The sequence below is a fragment of the Palaemon carinicauda genome, chromosome 11 (genome assembly GCF_036898095.1).
Source record: "Palaemon carinicauda isolate YSFRI2023 chromosome 11, ASM3689809v2, whole genome shotgun sequence".
Lineage (NCBI taxonomy): Eukaryota > Metazoa > Arthropoda > Malacostraca > Decapoda > Palaemonidae > Palaemon > Palaemon carinicauda.
The window spans coordinates 101,481,879-101,492,035 of NC_090735.1; the positions used below are offsets into that span (position 1 = coordinate 101,481,879).

The 10,157-nt window shown below is 37.9% G+C and overlaps 1 pseudogene; it reads left to right on the plus strand.

The window, feature by feature from the left end:
* The first annotated feature begins 1,933 nt into the window (after positions 1-1,933).
* The window catches only part of LOC137649409 (uncharacterized), a 23,587-nt pseudogene continuing 15,363 nt past the window's right edge, over positions 1,934-10,157 (plus strand).

Sequence of the window (10,157 nt, forward strand, 5' to 3'; positions counted from 1 at the left end):
ACCACATGTACACATATGGAAATGTGAAATAACAAATATGATTAACACAGGATAACAATGTATCTCGGTTAGCACTATAGCAGCTTTTGTGGCGAGTAAATGGAGAAAGTAGGTAAGTGTTTAAATACGAGTGGCAAATGTCGACTTCGTCTGAATTAGCAACAATAAGCAACTCACTGTACCTATGGTGTAGCTAATAAAAAGTGACTGTTGTCTTTACGGGAATTGTAACTCGCATCTGGTCTGCTTGTTTAGAATGGACTAATAATGAACATTTCCAGTAAGAAGTTTGCGCAGTTTTCACGGCACAATACTGTCAAACGTCTATCTTCCAAGAATCTTTATCAGATGGATCTATCTCCCAGACATGAATTTAATTGCAAGTATTGCATGTTATATCATGAAAAAGGGAAAAATCTTGTTTTTCATTTCAAATCAACTCTATCAGTGAAATTTCTATAATTTGCGGACAATGATTTTTTTTATGCATTCGGTATATGTGAGATTTATTATTTATTTAAGTTTATTCTTCTACGGGATATATATATAATGCATTTTATTAGCTTTGTTGATAACCATCTCCGCAACGTTTGCAGATTGAAGTAATTGGGTCAGATGTTACAGAAAATACTCAAATCTATTTTCAATATGTCCATGCAGGTCTGGTTGTTGTGGCCTATTGGTAACGTCTTTGCCTGGAGTTTGCCAGAACTTGTTAGTTCCCTTAATGTCTGTAACCTCACCCTCCTTGTAATCTAAAGATGGGGATTTGGGGAAGCCTATAGGTCTACTTGCTGAGTCCTCAGCAGCCATTTCCTGGACCTCCCTGGCCCTAGCTTAGGTGGAAAAGAGGCTTGGGCACTGATCATATGTATATATAGTCAGTCTTTAGGGCATTGTCCTATCTGCTATGGCAATGTCACTGCCTCTTGCCTCTGCCATTCATGAGCGGCCTTTAATCCTTTAAATGTGTAAAATTTCAATGTTGGTGATAGAAGCTCTGCCAACGATCTTAATCTTTACTGGGACACACAACAACCTCATGAAAGAGAGACAGGGAACGCTAAAAGATGATTCTGTGTGAGCTCAAATCATATCTAATTGGTTACCTAATGATTCACATAATTCTAGAAGGGCAACCTACTCCTGGTCTTTTAGCTTGCTCTTGAGGGAGGCGTAGAGGGGAGCAAGATTGGTGGCGGTGGCTGGCAGGAAAGGGTAATAATAGCTTATCATACCCTAGAATTCTTGCAGTGCTTTGACGGTCGAGGGCGTGAGGAAGTCTAACCGGCTGCTAATTTCTCAGGGAGTGGGTGGATTGTTTCAGGAATGATGCGGCGTGAGGAAGTCTAACCGGCTGCTAATTTCTCAGGGAGTGGGTGGATTGTTTCAGGAATGATGCGGCGCCTTAAGAGCCATACTTCGTTGGCGACAAAGGTATACTAGTCGAACCCGACTACAAGGCCATTCTGTTGTAGGTGGTCGAGTATGATGCGTAGGTGATGGAAGTCTTTCTTTTTAGATGAAGAAAGCACAAGTAAGTTGTCCACGTAACATACACATGAGACATTGAAAAGTGGCCCCAGCATTACAAAGGGCCAAACAGGAGTAATTGGAGGTGTATGTATCAAAGAGAGAGGTGATGGCAGTCTTGGAGATGTCTTCGGGGTTTTTGGACACCGGATGATACCCCTTCAGGAGGTCGAGCGTGCAGAAAACCTTTGATTTGTGCAAGTAGATACTTGTGTTGGTGATGTTTGGGAAGGGGTAGTGATCCGGTTCTGTATGCATGTCCAAACGCCTGCAATCCTCCATTTAGGCGAACGATAGTTTACCAGCTGCCAGACGAACCGGTGCCAAATGCCTGAATCTGCCGAACAGTGGGGGCCCCGTCATCTCGATATGGTGATAAGTACCATGTTTGGTGGGAACCATGGCATTTGGCGAAGTTCTTGATGGAAGACTTTTAGGTACGACGTTAGGAGGTGGGGGTAGGTATCAGTAGGTGCACTGATGTGAAGAGCCATGTCGAAGGGGTTGGATTGAAGAGGTATGGATAAGTAAGAGCCTGCGTTGACTAGTCATCGGTGAGTAATATCAACCAGGAGGTGGTAATGTGAAAGGAAATCTGAATCGAGGATTGACAATGTGATATTAGCAACAAGAATCTTTCAGTGATAATAGATGCTTCCAAACAATAATGTTAGGTTCTTGTAACTTTTGGTGGGGATCACAGATCCACTGGATGTTTCTAAACGGACTTCGGCAGTTTTAGAGAGACTACGCCGTGTCCTGGCGAGTGGTTTTAGCAGAAAAGAAGGGCAAGCACCCGTAGTTACCAAAAATTGCATGCCCGTACCTGCATCATGTAAACATAAAATATCAGGGACAGAGGAGGTTACTGCTACAAGGGATGGCCTACTTACATGTATTTTTGGTCACTGATAACCGTTTGAGCTTTTTTTCGCAGCAGCCTCAAATCTGGAGTGGTAGTAGCATACCTGGAGCCGATGGGTGCCAGTAAGTTGCTTGAGAGGTCGTTAGTTGAGGGATGAGCGAGCGGTGGGTGGTAGGCGTTATTGTTGCCGCTCCATCACGTCACGGGGTGGTCATCTGTGTCCTACCTCATTCAAATCAGCTTTGGTCAATGTTGAATATATGTCCTCTTCGTCAGGAGTGGAGGCATTGCTGGAGGTCTTCAATGTGGAGAAGTGGCTACCCATAAGGGCGTCGACTTTGATCATCAGGTACTTCATGTGCAAAATGTTGATATCGTGTATGGCAGCTCATTCAGGCTTGGGTAAGCGTCGTACCCTAAGGGCACATACAGTAGTAGGGTCACCAAATGAGAAGAGACGTCTGCAGCAAGTTGTAGACGAGCGATATTGGTCATTTCTTGGAGAATGAGTGATGTCTTTAGGCTCTCCAATGGTTGTTAAAAGTATTGAAAAAGTGGTGTTATGCGGGTAGCTGGCAATGGTGAGTACTGCTCCAGGAGGTGTTTTTTAAGGACGCTGTACGCTATTGGGGTGTCTCCTTGCTCACACAGCCAATCGGAGATTTCTGGGAAAATGTCTTCTGAGATTGCCACGAGAACATAATCTGCTTTGGTGCTTGACTAAGTCATGCCCTAGATGGGAAATTGGACTTGAGCGCACTGGAACCAGGTGAACGCTTTTCCGCTGACAAAGGGAGGCAGTCTCATTGAGGCGGCATTTGCCGAAAAGGCAGGTTCAGTGGGCGGTATCTTCAAACAGTAGGTCACTCCAGTGAGGGGGAAGGCAGGAAGGTGTGGATACTCCTTTGGTCACCAATGTGCGAGCGAGCAGTTAGATTGTAACTGAGTGGTTATGTGGATACACCTAACTTTATTTCAACGGAAAGTGAGCTTTTATATAAGTTTCAGTGGAAGCAGGTCACAAAAATTCAAACACATCAATTCATGAAAAGAACAGTGAGGTGTAGAGTGAGATGTACAATAAAAAAGAAAATACCATTACAGTGTACAAGTGTGTGCGAAACACTTGCGGTACAAACTTATGCATCAAAAACTTGCAGTCTTACTAAAGCCTTAAAAGATAAGTTAGTTACAATTCAGAGACCTATGGAAAGAATAATGATAAGAGTAACACTAAGAGAGAGAAAAAGAGCAATATGGATTCGAGAGCAAACTAAAGTAGAGGATATTCCAACAACATGTAAGAAAAATCAATGGTCACTAGCAGGATATATAATGAGAACGACAGATAACACAGGGACATTAAGGATAAGCAGAGGAAGGAAGAGAAAACGATGGATTGCCGGACTAAGAAATTTTGTGAGTCTGGACTGATATAGAAAGACCATAAACAGAAGCATTTGGAACGACATATCTGAGGCCTTTGTTCTGTAGTGGACTAGTAACGAAATATGATGATAATATATATATATATATATATATATATATATATATATATATATATATATATATATATATATATATATATATATATATATATATATATATATATATATATATATATATTCATTAAATCCCAAAGGATTTCTGACGAAGGTTATTTCAATTATTTTTTTTAACATTTTGTATTGTTTATTTATTTATTTTTTTTTTTTGTCTTCAGGGCTAGAGTTCAAGGAAAAGATAGAATTTGTTACTGTTAACTGTTATTCCATTTATTCAACTTTTGCCGACAGCTGTTTCACCCAATAACTATTGGCATTCATCCAGGGATCCCTACAAAGAAATCTTTAGCTTTATATAATGGCAGTATATTCATTTGGATATGAATTAGAAAAAAATAAAAAATAAAATCCAAAAACCACTAATATGAAGATTAGGAAATTTTTTTTTTCTTTTACAAAAAATTCATGAAAATAGCTTTGAAGAAAGCTTGATCTTTATCAAATTTATCAATGAGATTCCAAAGAGTTTTCCTTAGAGAAAAATCTCATTGTTGATGGATTTCCACAACAATAGTTACTTAGGCTTAGGAATAAATTCTGCATGAATGCTAGAAAATAGAAGTTTAGCCTAAATTACATAATTATGGTATTGCAAGGGAGCAATCAAATGTAGCTTCAGTTTAGTAAAATCTGCACTAAACACACTATGCACTGAGTAGGTCTGGCTTAGCATCAATAACATTCGGAAGATCGAATCGTATAATTTTTGTATATTGTCTTTTATGTTTAAATTTGTTCATCACTTTTATATATTTCATCTGATGGTCTTATTTTGATTTTTGGTCTTCTCGTTAATTAAATGTAATTCATTATAGATTAAATAATTCTTACGCATCTGATTCAGATTTCAGGATATTAAGATATTTTATTTATCTTTAAGTAATCAAGAAACCAACAAATCGCTGGAGAGTTAGATAAAACATTGCTATCAATGAGAAAAAACAAAATAAAGATAGATTAAATCTTGCACCTCCAAAAGCCCTGCGTCCTTGATTCATATTTCATTCAAAAGTCTTGAAAACATACTTTTCTGAAATGAATACATAACACATATAACATGATTTCTTCCCAAGAACAAATCCAATCAATTGTTTTGGCGGTCTCTTCCTTTTCTCACACAGATTGTGAAATACTGAACCTCCGGTCAAACAACGAGTCCATATCTCAAACACTTGAAGAGTCAATGCTCCTGAGCATCTTTTCCAGCGAAAAATCTTGGGATGCATCCCCTGTAGTTACAGACTCGACGACCACTCAATGCAGGTTAAAGCTGAAGCGTGAGGGAGATAACATGGAGTTCGGAATTGAGTGCCCGACTACAAAGAGTTACACTTATAAGAGAGTGAGGATTAGTGGCATCTGGATAAATATTCATTTATATGTGAAAAGTTGCATAGGACAAGATACTCAATGTGGATCCATGATCGAGGTGACTTTCGACCCAGAGGTGCCTTTAGGTAACTTCGAAACAATATTGATACAAATACCTCTGCAGCCTCCACTTCGGTTAACATGGATGCAGAGTACTTCAGCTGATGTGGTTTTCAGTTGCGAGCGTAGGCCTCCAGGTAAGACTGTTCCTGTTCATAATAGCTGGTTTATTGAATCAAACTGTTCAGTTACTAAACTTGAATGTAGCGTAAAACTGAAGATATGAAATATAAGTAAATCAATCTACATCATCAATTGGAAATATATCAAGCATGTTGATAACCAGAAAGTACTTCAAAATATTGAAAATGCTTTCATTAATGAGGTTACATACTAGCTCTTTTTATATGTTCTAGAATCTATTGATTAAAAGTCAGCATGTTTAGAGACTAACATTGCTCCCCGTTTCAACTTTTTAGTTTGCGTGCAGAATTCAACAGCTCTTGTTGCCTCGGTCACAGTTAGAAGGCGATACTTTTTTTCTTAAACCTGGAGAGTCATTCCAAGGGTTCACATTGCTACTACAACTTATAGCTACTGGATCCTTCTTGGTGACTCAAGTCGATATGCGAGGCGTTAGTTTCTCTGAACAAGAGTGGTTTTATTTCCAGCTGGAAAAGGGCAATAATTTCCAGAAGGTATTTTAAGCAATTTCTGTATTACTTTGTAAAAAGAATATTTCTTTAGCAAGGAAGAATGAGTAGATAATTAATAAACTCTTGGTCCACAACAATCGAAAATCATCGAATACCCCTGTCTGCCACATGTGTTCTTGAACATTTCGAAGTCATTGATATTTGTTGCTGCTCTCGAGAAAATTTGAAATGTTCTAGTGATTTTTTGTTGCTCAGATAGACATATTAGTACCTGGTATATGACAAGTAAAACTATCAAATCAACATGATCAAATTTCAATAATGTCTTCTTTAATAAGATTTCAATTGATTATTATGAAAAGTATGAAGCTTAAGAATTACTGGAAGAATTTCCTTTTCAGGTCTATATGTAATAATCCAAATATCTAACTCTTTTCACAAGCTTATCAACAAATGTAAATTCTTTTCAATATTGCTACCGAATCTTTTGAGAGACACTCTAAGTTTTCTAAAAACCTCTTTTGGTAGGCTTGTGAGTAGGAAGGTTCTCAATTCCATTATATTGGTCCGTTTATGAGTAGGAAGGTTATCAACTCCATCCTATTGGCCAGTTTATGAGAAAGAAGGTTGTCAACTCCATCCTATTGGCCAGGTTATTAGTAAGAAGGTTGGCAACTCCATCCTATTGGTCAGTTTATGTGTAAGAAGGTTGCCAAATCCATCCTATTGTCCAGCTTATGGGTAGTCCGGGACAGGTTACCAACTCAAGCCCTATGATCTTGCTTATCAGTAGCAGTGTTAACTTTTAAGTAATGGGTGGAGAGACAGTTCCAACTTTATTGGCTTGGCTATGAAGAGGAGGGTAATAACTCAAACCATATTTTCAAACTTATGAGTAAAGGGGTCCCAGTAGGCTGCTTACGAATGTGTGGAGGGAGTGGGGGTTACACAACTATATTCAACTAGTTAGATTATGACAACTCTAACCATGAATTCCTGCTTGTTAGTAAGGGGATTGTGTATTCCAACTGCAATGGTCAGCTTGTGGGGCCTAAAGGAAACGTCACTGCTTGGTATTCTGCTGGATGGGAGTTGGAGACCAGCTCAAGCTCAATGGTCTTTGTGTAGTCTGAAACCTCACCATCATTGCGAGGTAGAGATGGGAGTTTCAGAAGCCTATAGACCTACCTACTGAGACATCAGCAGCCATTGCTGGGGCCTTCCTGGTCCTATTTTCATGGAAAGAGGATTTGGGCACTGATCATATCTATATTTGGTGAGTGTCTACTCTAGGCCATTGTTCTGTCCTATCCATTACTTCTGCCATTCATGTTTGACCTTTAAACCTTTAGACTTTTATGGTAGAGGTGTGGACAACTCTAACCCCATTGTTTATACGGTATTATGAGTAGAAGGGTGATAACTCCAACAACCTTGTCAAGCTTATGAGTTGTGTAGATAATAGACCCAATCTATCGTTTTCCTTATAAGTAGTTTTAATAATTTAAAATCTTTATCCAGTTTATGATATAGGGGTTGAAAACTTCAGTCTTATTGCTTAGCTTATGAGCAGGAAAGGTTAACAATTTCAATATTATTGACTAACTTATGAGTAAGAATGTTGACAATTTTAATGGGGTTAATCATTTTGTGAGAAGGAGGGATAGGAGCTACAACCGTTTTGTCAATCTTATAAATAGTAGGGTTGACAATTCCAACTCTGGGCTCTACTTATGACAAGGAGTTGAGATTTCCAACCATATCGTCCAACTTATGAGCTCAGGGTTGACAATTCAAACACAATTATTCAGGGATTTTTTTTTCTATGACTCCCATATTGCTCTCATATTAAGGTTACTATTATTATGCATGCCGTGTTTGTAAACATATCTGAAGTTATCACCATCATTATCTCCTCCAACGCATATTGACGCAAAGAGCCCAGATTAGTTTTCGCCAGTCATCTCTATCTTGAGCTTTTAATTCAATACTTCTCCATTCATCATCTACTTACCGCTTCATAGTCCTCAGCCATGTAGGTCTGGGTCCTCCAACACTCCTAGTGCCTTGAGGAGCTCTGTGAAACGTCTGGTGCACTAATCTCTCTTGGGGAGCGGGAAGAGCATGCTTAAACCATCTCCATCTACCTCTCACTATAATCTCATACACATATGGCACACAAATAATCTCTCTTATGGTTTCATTTCTAATCCTGTCCTGTCATTCAAATCCCAATATTCTTCTGAGGGCTCTGTTCTCAAATCTACTAAATCTGTTGGAGATTATTTCATTGGACTAATTTCCATACTGTAACACAGATCTCACTGAACTAATATATAGACTGATTTTCATATGTAATTCCAGGCGATTTGATTTGCAAACTTTACTCAACCTTAACATATCTGATTTCCCTTTTGCAATCTTTCATTAAACGCCAATTCAAAGACGTTGTATTAGAGATCATAGTTCATTGATAATTAAATGATTCCATCTCAAAAATCCTTTCTTTCAACGGTATTTCTTCTTCCATTGCATATTCCGTTCTCATCATCTGTCTTCTATTTATCTTGAGTCCAACCTAATGTATAATTTCATATATTTTTATAAGCAAGCTTTACAAATCCTATGGTGTTCTTATTAATAAGGACAGCGTCACCGGCATACTCTAGGTATGCTAATTTCCAGTCCAATCCTTCTCTACCATCTCCAACTGTTCTACCCATTACAAAATCCATGAAGAGGATAAACAACATAAGAACTACAATGTTCACTGGAAATTCATTTAATAGGACTCCACTAACATTAACTTTGCTCTTCCTATGCTCATGAAGACTTAATGAGAACAATTCCAAATTAACGTACTCTCCACAACATTTGCCGGTGAGCACTGTCAAAGGCTTTTTCATAGTCCACTAATGGCATCAAAAGTGGATTTTTACTTTGAAGGAATTGCTGTACAACTTGTCTCAAAATTAAAATTTGGTCAGTATAACTTCTACCCTTTTCTAGATCCTGCTTGTTCTTCTCTCAGATTCTCATAAGTCTTTCTCTCTAATCGTTTTAGAATAAGCATACCATATATTTTCATGATAACTGGCGTAAGTGTGATGCCTCAGTAATTATTGCAATCAGTTAGGTCTCAATTTTTTTTTTACTCCTAACTCCCGCTCATCAGGTTTTGTCTCTTCATACCACATTCTACAAAATAATCTTGTAAGTATTCTGAGGGTTGCCTTATTTTCAGCCAGTATCATCTCGGGAGTTATTAAGTCCTATCCGGGGGCTTTCAATCTCTTGAGTTTTTTAATCATAGCTTAGGCCCTGCTGCTTCCTCCGGTGCCTTAGATGAACGCGGAGGTAGCAGCAGTAGGGGATTCAGCATTATGAAGCTTCATCTGTGGTGGATAACGGGGGAGGGTGGGCTGTGGCACCCTAGCAGTATTATGAGGTCTCTAAGACTTCAAATCTATTTCTACATTCAATTGCGAATGTTTGTCTGTGCCCATCTTCTAAAAGGTAGTGGTATCAAACCTAGGTATTCTATTTACATTTCTGTTGGGTGCCTTCAGTTATAATTTTAGTGTGCAACTCTATATTTTCTATTTCTCAGAGTCCTACTTATCTCTTTATATATGTGATCTATCTGTTTTTTTTTTTTTTTTTTTAATTGCCACATGGTGGTGTCCATAAATATTTGTGGATGTCCTTGTGCTGGAAAAAAGAGTACCTCCAACTATAAGACTATTAGTTGAACAGAATTTGCAACTTCGTCAAGACCCTCAACACCCATCATATTCTCTGTACCTTTATCCTCCCTTCAAAATTTATCATTAAATTCACTAATCATAGTTTTTATATATCTATGTAAATTCCACAAAGAATTTTTCTTCTCAAAAATATCATTATCCTTCAACTACACTTTTCCTGTGTTTTCTATATATATATATATATATATATATATATATATATATATATATATATATATATATATATATATATATATATATATATATATATATATATATATATATAAAATTCTACTGTTTATAAATCCTCTTTATCTTAGACTCTTTCCTCATCTCTCCAATGAATTGACTTTTGGATTGTTACTGAATATCACAAACTCACACGGACCAGAATAAATTAAAAACGTTAGGAGGCGGTTCA